The sequence below is a fragment of the Balaenoptera ricei genome, chromosome 7 (genome assembly GCF_028023285.1).
Source record: "Balaenoptera ricei isolate mBalRic1 chromosome 7, mBalRic1.hap2, whole genome shotgun sequence".
NCBI lineage: Eukaryota > Metazoa > Chordata > Mammalia > Artiodactyla > Balaenopteridae > Balaenoptera > Balaenoptera ricei.
Genome location: NC_082645.1, coordinates 31,391,247 through 31,402,508, shown reverse-complemented (window position 1 = coordinate 31,402,508; position 11,262 = coordinate 31,391,247). Strand labels below are relative to the sequence as shown.

Here is an 11,262-nt window from a genome sequence, read left to right as displayed (position 1 = left end):
CTTTTCTGGAAATTTTAATGTAGGTGGAACTGCAGGAACACTTGAATGATGAGTCATGAAGCTTGTAAATAATGGAGGTTTTTTCGTTTTAGATGATCTATGAGAGCCTCCGTTATTGTAGATTTGTTTGTTGTTTGTTTTAAATCAGTACCACAAGGATCATGGTTTTCATCTGACTATTGGACCATTCACGTATATTTAATTAATTCTGACAGATCCAATGTTATTCTAGAGCGTCCATCAAAAATTACATATTTTCTTAGAAATAAACAAGATTTCCCCCAGCTTTAAAGGTAGGTGGTTTATATTCAGCTACAAAACCCATAGGAAGAGTTATTAAACTCAAAGAAGTTAACATTTATTAATTTATATAAACTTATTACTGACCTAGACTTATTGCTTTATTCAGAAGAAAACAGAGCATTTTTTTTAAGAACCTGGATTTTGTATACACAATAGTCTATTATCAATTCAAAAGTTTGTGGCAACATTATTCTAAGAATGTGATTGAGCTATCTGCTGATATAATCAGAGAATACAACACATATTCTGCATTTCTATTTCCTAACATGAATAAATGAATAAATAAATACATTAGCTAGCAAATGACCACTTACAATAAATAGAATTCACAGATAAAATCTGCATTAAAAGATCATTAGCATTGGGGACTGAAAACACAAAACTATGGAAATGAGTTTTGAAAGCTTAATTCTCTCATTCTATCTTCTCAGAGTTAGGTACATACCTCAAGATATAAATAAATCCAGAGGGTAATTTTAGTGGCATATGGGGTAACATATTCTTTTTTTGCGTTTGTAATTAGAGAAAGGGAGTTTGAGATCTCAGCCACGGTACTGGTCTAAGCCTCATCTTCGTTTTCTGAGTTTACTCAGTGATAGAACACCAGCCTTGGATGGGTCCTACACCAGATGTCATCTTTGCACAGCACAAAGTACCACCATTTTGCTTTCAGTTCAAATTTGCCTTTGGTTTGGGATGATATGGTATAATTTTCTAATTTTCTTTCTCTCTCTTTGTCTCTTTTTGTCACTTTCCATCTCTATCTTTTTTTCTGTCTCTCTCTCTCAAACTGTTTCCTAATGTTTTGGCTAATTTTCTGAAACCATTTAGTAGTCCAGAATTATCTATAGTTTATCATATATTCTGTCCATTTTTATGGAAATCCTGCCATGATTCAGCTAGAGGTGACTCCAGGTGCTGACCGAACTGTAGTATACTTTGCAAGTCAAAAATCTCCAGCCATTGAGAGGGCTCTAGGAAGTATGTGATTTCAGAAGGAAGGCACACTTACATGCTGCCACTCACCTTTCTCCAGCATTCCCCCACCCCTTTCTGAGGAGTGAATTCTCCTTGATGATATCTGCATGCAACATTTGCCATTTTTCTGACTGTCAAGCCATACACCTTCATATGCATGCATGTGTGTCTTGGTGAGAGTGCTATATCCTGTTGTTTTAGAAAGTATTGCCCAGGAGTGGGCAGATGACCTCAGGTGCCAGCCTATCTCATTCCTCCCTGAAGGATTCTACACCCCTTATTCTTAAGGGCCAAGGGGATGAAGGTCTCTTCTTCAGAGGTGGCATTATACAATGATGCCTAGTCCTTTAGGGCCCAATCATCCCAAAGTGCGTTCTCCCCAGAAGTGCATATTGTGTATGCATGGATAGGCCACTGCCCGGAGAGGCCAGGAGAAGGAGGAATTTGGGTTCCCTCAGCAGGGGAGTTTATTCTGCAGTGGACCACAGAGGAATAGATGTGGAAGGGGTGCAAGCTTGGCCGGGGAATGTGGAATCAAACCAGCAACGTAAAAGGGATCCCCAGTTAGGTATATTACTGCATCTGGGGGACAGGGGACCACTGTCTAGTGACCCCCATCTAGTTCTTTGCTTTCCTCTATTCTCTCCTGCTTGCTGAAGGCAGATAGGAGGCCATAGGCAAGTTTCCAGGAAGGGGCTGCCTTTCCCCTCCAGTTTGTACAAGAGGTGCTGGGTTGGATACTGGGGAGAGTAGAGACAGGTCCATACACCAGTGAGTCTGGTTAGGGGTGCACGGGGAGCTTGAAGTGAAAAGCGACATAGTATAAATAGAGGATGAGCTTCCCACAGCAGTAAGGCAGGTATCTGCCTGGCAGAAGCAACAGAGTTTTCCTTGTCCTGTGAAGAGAAGGGGCCACTGGAACTGCAGGCTGGTTTGGTTCCAAGGGTCCGCAAGCTCTCTACACCCCCTATCACATGATCCTCAAATCGACTATTAGAAGTGGCGTGCTCCTCCCTGGTTCAGAGGTCAAGGTGAGATTCATGTCCTTATTTACAGGCACAAACTGGAGCACAGGAACACCTTCTTGAGGGTGGGGATGACAGATCCAACAATTAGATTACTTCCTGAGGCCAAAATGCTGGAAAAGTTGACTATTGATTTTTCTCTCCAAGTTCCCCTTCCTTTGCCATCCTCTCCCCACCCCCTCCTTAGGAGAAGGGCCAAGAGAAGGGTCCACCTCATCACCGATTTCTGTCCTCTGGACCCAGCAGGGGAGAAAGTTTCTTCTCCAGTGAGGTTGGTTGAGCAACCTGGCACCATGCAAGCAAGAATATAGCAGCAAAAATAGCAAATAGGAGTCCAACCTACCACATCACTTTCTACTTATCTGTCAGTGGTGCTTGTCTTCTGAATAGGTATCTTTGACTTTCCACTGGCTCGCAGGTGTATTGTTCCTCTGTTTTGACCCATGGGGTTTTTAGAGGTAAGACTTTTAGTCCAGACAAATGCACCTAACTAGTGATCCCTTGTAATTTGGCAGCAGTGGGCATGGTAAAATTACTTTATAGGGGCCCTTTCATTTTGTTAATAGTTGGTCTTCAGGGAATCCCTCCTTCCAAGTCTTAAGAAGAACTTGGTCTCCAGGGTTAACTTGTGAAGGGACTGCTCCTCCCGCTGTATCTGTAGCGGGAGCTGGCAGCGTCTTATTGGCATAATCCAAGATTGCCTTGTGAACTTGCCCCAGACTGAATATATTATAGGGTCTGGCTCACTCCTTCATATAGTAGAATGTCAGTAGTAGGAATAGGCCTCCCATAGGTCATCTCAAATGGGCTAAACTGCAGATTAGGAGTGCAAAGGGAAGTAAATTGGTCCAATGTTCATGTGTAGCTTATAATCTATCCCCTAGGGCTGCTAAGAGCCCCTGTGTGATCTTTGCTACAAAAGAGGGCCCATTATCATTCTAGAAGGACTTTGGAAGGCCAAACAGAGGAGTTTTTTCCTTTAGAAGGGACTTACAGACTTGAGTAGCTTTTTCAGATTGAGTGGGGAAGGCTTCAACCCAACATGTGATGGTGTCAACAAATACTAGTAGATCTCTGTACCCTGACCACAGGGTCATTTGGGTGAAATCAAACTGCCAGTCTCCCCCAGAGTATGTCCCTCAGCATTCAACTGGTTTGAGTAATGAAGGGGGGATTGGGTGAGCCTGCAAGTTATTACCGGCACACAAATCACAGGCAAGAGTCACTTGTTTTACTGTTCCCTTAAGTCCCTTCCCTGAAAACGTCTTTTGCACCAAGTCCCATAGTGCATCCCTCCTACAGTGGGAGCATCATGCAAACTCTTGATGAGCTGCCACTCTTGGGCCTCAGGGATGAGCACCTTGTCATCCTTCATGTACCAACTGGTGTCTCTCTTCTCTCAGCCCCACCTTTCTGTGTTTTCTTGTTCCTGTGAGGAATCCTGGGGAAGGTTAGGGAGCCCAGAGGGGCCAATTACCAAGGCCATAATTTTCTCAGTCTCCCATAAACGAGCTGCCTGTTTTGCAGTTTAATCAGCTTTGCTGTTTCCTTGACTTGCAAAATATCCATCCTTCTGCTGGCTCCCACAGTGATTGCTGCCACCTGGGTCAGGAGCTGCATTGCTTCTGAAAGGGCCAGAATTCAATCCTTATGTTTTAAGGGAGAATTTCTAGCAGTTAACATTCCTCTTTCTTTCTAAATGGCAGCAAGAACATGCAGCACATGGAATCCATATTTAGAGTCAGAATAAATATTTAATTTCTTATCCTTCTTTAATTGCAGAGCTCTCATTAATGCAATTAGCTTGGCTTTCTGGGCCGAGGTCACGGGTGCCAGGGCCTTGGTTTCTATTACTTTATCTAGACTCTGTATTGCATACCCTGCCTTTCGGGTTTCCATTCCCACAAAGCTGCTCCCATGAGTAAACCACTCGACCTCAATGCTTTTAAGAAGTTCATCTAGAACATTGGACCTGCTGGAGTAAATTTGATCTATGGTCTCTGTACACTGATGCAATAAATCTTCACTCTTAACAGCTAGAAGCAGAGTTGCTGGATTCAAAGTCTGACGTACCTTTAAGGTAACATCGGGGGTGTCCATTAGGACAACCTGCTATTTAGTTAAGCTTCCCCCTAGCCAACCAATGATGTCCTTTGACTTCCGGCACAGATTGTACCTGATGAGGGGTTAATACATCTAAGTGTTTTTCCAGGGTGAGCTTAGAAGCCTCATAAACCAACACAGCTGTGACTGCTGCTGTCTGTAGGCAGCTGGGCCATCTCAGGGCTAATGACTCCAGTTGTTTTGAAAAGTAAGCCACGGTCTCTGACCTGGTCCCAGCTTTTGGGTCAGGACTCCCAGCGCTTTTCCCGATCACTCATGAATGTACAGGATAAAGAGTTTGTCTAAATTTGGAAGACCTAGTGCTGGTGCTCTACTCAATTCAGTCTTTAGAGTCTCAAAGGCCTGCTAGTGGTCCCCACCCCATTGGAGAGGTTCCCTTTCTCCTCCCTTTAAAGCCTCATTTAGGGGTTTTGCTATGAGGCCATAATTTGGAATCCAGCTAAAGCAGAATCCAGCCACAGCAGAATCCAGCCATCCTGAGAAAGCTTCAAAGTTGTCTATTTCTAGTTGGAGATGGTAATGCACTACTTGCTATCTTCCGATCTATGGCCAGGGCTCGTGCTCCTGGGGTCAAAGCAAATTCTAAATATTGAATCCTTTGCTGTGATATCTGAGCCTTGGTTGGGAAGACTTTATATCCCTTTTCTGCCAGAAAATTTAGGACCTTAACAGTATTCGGATCTGAATCTTGTTTTGTCTCACTACTTATAAGTAGGTCATCAACATATTGTAACAGAGTTCCATTTTTCAGGCTCAGTTCCCCAATTCTTTTGCCAACACATTTCCAAAAATATGGGGGCTATCCCAAAAACCCTGTGGAAGCATCCTCCAACTGTATTGCATATCCTCCAAGGTGTCAGTGTCCTTCCACTCAGAGGCAAAGAGAAACTGTGAATCTGGATATAGGGGAATACAGAAGAATGCATCTTTGAGGTCCAACACAGAGAAATACTGAGCATCCCCTGGCACCTGGGTGAGTAGGGTGTATGGGTTTGGCACCATTGGGTAAATGGGGATCACTGCTTCATTTACTGCCCATAGGTAAGTCTTGCACAAACCAGTATTCCCCGTTAGGCTTTTGGATGGGGAGAATCCGGGTGTTGCAAGGGGACTGACAGGGCTGAATGAGTCCATGTTTGAGGAATTTGGTGAGCAGTGGCTAAATGCCCCTCCCCTCCCGCCCAGGGCTTCAGGCTTTAAAGGGTATTTCCTTTCCCAGGGATATTTCCCCTGGGTTTTAATCTTATTTCTATTGGGGAAATACACTTTGCCCTCTCCGGCATTGAAATATCCCAAACCCACCTGATCCGCTTGTTCTCTAATTTGGAGAGAATCAGTGGTCAACAGGCAGGTCATCTGAGGCCACTAATAGATGTATTCCTTGTTCTTGTTTCCTACTTCCTTGAACTTCCCCTTGTTCTAAGAAAATGCTGGCTCCGAATTTATTTAGCTAGTCTCTTCAAAGGAGGGGGACAGGGCATTCTGGCATATACAAAAAGGAATGAGTAATAATAATAGACCTGACTCCCAGGTAAGGGGAGATGTAAACCACCTTACGTTTGGCTGTCCATCAACTCCTGTCACAGCACAGTCAGGGTTGGATTGGAGAGGGGGCCAGCTGGCCACGTGAGAACAGAGCAGGCGACTCCAGTGTCTACAAGAAATTCAGTTCTTCTACCTGCCACATTGAGGGTGACTTGAGGCTCCGCTGGAGTGATGAGGATGGATCAAGTAGGATCCGGAGCCCTGCGGGCACTCGGGTCCTGTCAGTCAGTGTCATGCGTGGGAACCTCTCATCCAGAGATTCACGAGGAACTAAGGCCAGCAGGGGTTGTCCTTCGGGCGTCCCACAAGAGGGCGCTCTGGGCATTCCCTCTGCAACTGTTCCTCTTTCCTACAAAAGGCACGCTGATTTCAACCCAGGCGACTTCTTGGTTGTCCGTCTGGCCTTCTTGGCTTCCTAGAGTCCCCTTCAGGTGTCAGGTGGATCAAAGCAGCCAAAAGCTGCGTTTTCCTTATTAACCTCCCCTCCTTGTTGGCCTGCCCTGTAAAGTCTCCGTTACTATAAACTTTAAAGCCTTCCTCTGCCAAGGTTGATAACGAGGTTTGGGTCCAGCCTCTAACTTTGGTAACTTTATCCTGACATCAGGAGCAGACTTGGTGATAAAATGCATGGCCAATAGCCACCTACCCTCTGTGGACTCAGTGTCTGTACTGGTGTCCTTCCTGAACACCTCCGTCACCAGGCTCAGGAAGACCACCAGATTTTCATCCTTCTCTTGTGTAATTTCTCTGACCTTCTCATAATTTACCAGCTTCACCATTCACTTTCTCATTCCTTCTGATAAACAAGTAACATAATGTCTCACCCTGGCCTGACCTATGTGATACTCGTAATCTCAGTGTGGGTCCATGTCTGGGATGGCACCACCACCCATTTGATAAATCTGGTGGTGCGGGTTGGTGGCTAGCAGGCTATCTGCGTGTTCCCTGGCCTTTCTTAGTATGGATGTGTTCCTTTTCATCTGGGGTGCAACAGTGGGCCAGAACAAATGTGATGTCCTGCCAGGTCAAGGAGAATGTTAACCCCAGCCTGATAAATTTGCTCTTAAACCTGTTGGGGTTCTCCAAGAACCCATCAAGCCTCTCCTAACAGATTCCTAGGTCCGCCATCAAAAAGGGGACATGCACCCTAGTAATCCCTCCATTTCCATCAGCTACCTCACGGAGAGGGTGAGGTACCTGTGGGGCAAAAGTGGGAGCTAACTTTGAACCTGACTGGAGCCCTATTGGGGACAGCACTGGGAGCTCTGATTTGGGGGGTTTCTTGTTTACCAGGGTAAGATGCAGGTTCAGGAGCTGAAGGCAATGCTGAAGGGGAAGGAGTGGGGGCCTGAGAAGGAGGCTCGTGTGCCAATGGCCAGTCGGTGGTTGGAAAGGCGGGTCCATGAGGAAATCTGGCTCTGAATCTTTTGGGGATGAAGTAGAAATAGAGACCACGCATGCACGGCAAGAGCCCTCAGACCGGGGTCCTGATAAAGCTTCACGAAGGCCTGCGTGTCAGAGATTTCTCCCCACTTTTGAGACCACTTGCAAAATAGGTCCAGTTGTAAAATGGCATTAAAATTAAGCAATCCATTTTGGGGTCACCTCTCCTAGTCGCCTAAGGCATACTGAAGCCAAGCCCTATTACAAAAGAAAACCAGCTTGTTCCTTTAAGACATCTAACTTGAACTGTCCCCAGTTATTAAGCATGCAACCCAAGGGGGAGTCTCTGGGAATTCCTGGGACATTTCCCATTGTTATACTTCTGATGACCAATGATTAAAGGTCCAGGAGCAGGATGGAGGCCTGGAGACGTTGCATCAATGTAATTATCTGATCTCTTTCTGGTCCCAAAAACTCCAAAGAAGGAGGGACTAAAGGAGTGACAAACAAGCTAGGGAGGATGAGAGGGAGCCCATGGAGACTCAAGGTCTTGTGACAAGAGGAGTTCCTCTATTGCCTCAACCTTGTACCGGGTCCAAGTTTGGCTAACCTGGACCCCTTTCTCCTTTCTGATTGAAAAACAGTGAATCAGGTGTCAGACAATCAAGCGAACAAAGGAAAACCTGGGACTGAAGAGTCTATGAGGGAATGCGCCCAAGTACTATCCAAACGGTCTTCACAGAGTCAACCAGGGGAGTTTCGAGGGGGGAAACCAGGAAGAGAAAGACGGTAAAGGCAATCACAGAACTCTCCTCCCTGCAGGTGACGGCACAGAACAGGAAAACATCCAGAGGTAAGGTAAAGGTTGTCCCAGGAGGGGACCTCCAGGATGGAGGAGAGTAGAGGGTTCAGATATGGAGAATAAAGAAGAAAAAGAGGAAATGAGAGAGAGAGTGCGCGAGCCTGCCCTTTCACCCGCCCCTCTGCGGTGTCTGTTCAGGCAATTCCAAGCCCCGCTGTCCTGGCAGAGTGGCCACAAATTATGTTATGATCAGGCCTCCTGAACGCTTTAATCAATAGAAATTGACAAACGGCCAGAGGAGAGTTTGAGGCAAGGCTTTACTGGGGGTGTGGTGCAGCGAAAGCATGACGCAGGAACCCGACTGCAGCTGGTGCTCGGTTCCTTTAATCGGGTGAGGGTGGGGGCAGATGGGTGGGCGGGGCGGGCGGACGGGCGGCTTGGGCGGGGCGCTGGGCCCCCTCAGAGAGCGGAGCGGACGGCTCATGCGCAGTCTTTCGCTTTTGCACCCGGCACCTCGAACGTGGTGGACGAGCTCGCCGTCATCCGCAAAGGAGGGCGTCAAGCGCAAAAGCAGGCAAGTCTCTGATAACTTCTCATACTCAACCTTCAAGAGGTCTCATGCTGCGGAACGATGAAGTTTTTTCCTCTTGATCCGTTTGAGGTCCTCGACCTCCTGTTTGTCCAGGGGGTCGGTAGGTGTTGTCCAGGCTCAGTTGTTCTGGCAAATTATTGGCTTTCAGCTTCCCGTTGTTTAAGGAAGTGTTGTCCAGGTGCAAGTGTGTGGGCAGATGACACCCTGTTGTTTTCGGCGGTGTTGTCCAGGTGCGGGCAGATGACCTCAGGTCCCAGCCTATGTCAAGCGAAAGAAGTTATCCTTTTTTTTTAAAATTTTTGGCTGTGTTGGGTCTTCCTTTCTGTGCGAGGGCTTTCTCTAATTGCGGCGAGCGGGGGCCACTCTTCATTGCGGTGCGCGGGCCTCTCACTATCGCGGCCTCTCTTGTTGCGGAGCACAGGCTCCAGACGCGCAGGCTCAGTAGTTGTGGCTCACGGGCCTAGTTGCTCCGCGGCATGTGGGATCCTCCCAGACCAGGGCTCGAACCCGTGTCCCCTGCATTGGCAGGCAGATTCTCAACCACTGCGCCACCAGGGAAGCCCTGTCCTTCTTATTGAAGCAAAACTTCCCAAACACTTTCTCTTCCTGTTCCCCCTTGACCAGAGTGTGGAAACAGGGCTAATTAGATGTACCCAGCAGGGACTCTTTCTGGGGGAGTAATGCACATAAGTAGGGAACACATTAGAGTTTATTCCTGGTGGTGGAGGGAGAAGCAGTGCTGCTTGGAGCATCACGAGGGTCCAGGGTGTGGCCTGCAGCATCCTAACAAGACTCTCCCTAGAGCATGGTTTGAATGTAGTTCTAGCCTCTTAGCCTCATTTGTAACGCGTCTGTTTTTCAAGGACTGCTGCTGCAGACCTCCTGTCAACATGAGCTCTCTTTATCATGCATTTAATTCCTTTTTGGCCTTTTTTAACTCCAGCCAACTTCTGTTGCTTACATTGTGAAGTCTTTAATACTATTGAAATTATTCCCACTGAAATATTTAAATATTCCCCACTGAAATTCCTTCTATTTGGTGAAAACATTGAAGTACTGTTTTTGGTATGGGGGGAAATGTTGGTGAACGTGAGAAGTCTCAGTACTAAAAGGTCAAAGTGCATGTGGAGCCGTCCTGCCCATTGTCTTGGCAACAGTCACTGTGAAAATTTTAACTTCCCTCTGATAGCTCCTCATGCATTTTGAAAGTAAATGAAGAAGATCTTTATTTTCAAGGAGATTATGACGAAATGGTTAGATAATTTCTAATTTTTTTTCATCAAAAGACATTTTCCCAAATTGACTTCATTTGGAGTGCTGAAAACTGTTATCCAGGCTTTGAAAACAAGAATGGGCAACCTGAATGGAAGGGCCTTTTTCCCACCAAAGTATGGAGATTTGGCTAGAGTTTCTCCCCTTGTTTCTCAGGATTAAATACTGTTACACCTCTCCAAAATCCTTATGTATAAACAGCAATTTCTGTACTTAATGTTGGTAGTTCCCTTTGTTTCAGGACATTTTGTCTTTACCTTTCTTACCGAAGATGTGTGAGGTGTATGTAAATATGTGATTTGGTTGAGAGTTAAATACTAGATATGGAGAAAGACTCAAGAACTGTATCTGAAGCCAAATGTTAGCACTCCTACAAGCCACCTGGAAACATTTCAGTATCTTGAGTAGAGGCTCTATGTCCCAATAGCAGGAAAGACAGTTTTTAACTGTTATATACAACCTGGTAAACTGAATCATTTTGAGGTGGCTCCTTCCACCCCCATGATGTTGGCAGTAAACTTCAAGATGGTCAGTAATTCTCCATCAGTCCCTGCCTCCTGTATGTGTCTCTGTGACCTCAGAAAGGAAACTTCTACAAAAGGATGAGATACCTAGTGGTTAACCATTTACCTGGGTCACAGACAGAGCACCTCCACCCCACCCCCATCCCCCACCCCCTACCCCCTACCCTCCCCCCCCACGCATGCTCCCTGATCCTCCCTCATGGATTTTTATCACCACTAGGGGCCTGTGAGCCTTCAGGGAGCTAACGTATCAGAGTACTCAGCACCCTAAGCGACCTATCATTTATTCAACAAATATTTATTGAGTGTCTGCATGTGTTAGCACTATTCCTGTTGCTGTGGGTATAGCACCGAACAAAACTCATTTCCCTTCTCTATGATCTCTTGACATTCCGGTGAAGAAGAAAGGCAATAAACTTAGAAGAAAGGTGTGTAAATATTGATGGGGTGTTATATTAAGTAAGGTGGCCAGGAAAGGCCTTTGTTCAGAAATGACATTTGCAAAGAGATTTGAGCCTAGTGAGGCTGAGTCTTGTGAACCTATGTAGGGCATGGGGGATGCTTCAGGCTTAGTGACAGGAAGTGCAAAAGCAGAGGGCGTGATTGTTTATTGGCAAGTGCAGAAGGCCAACGTGACCGGGGCGGAGTGAGCAAGTGAAAGATGTGAGAACTGAGAGGGAGGCGGGCTGTGACCAGATCATGTAGACGCTATGA

The 11,262-nt window shown here is 46.2% G+C and overlaps 1 pseudogene; it reads right to left on the bottom strand.

Annotated features, from left to right (window-relative positions):
* Window positions 1-1,606: 1,606 nt before the first annotated feature.
* On the bottom strand, window positions 1,607-2,523 carry LOC132368423 (endogenous retrovirus group V member 2 Env polyprotein-like; annotated as a pseudogene).
* Window positions 2,524-11,262: the final 8,739 nt, after the last annotated feature.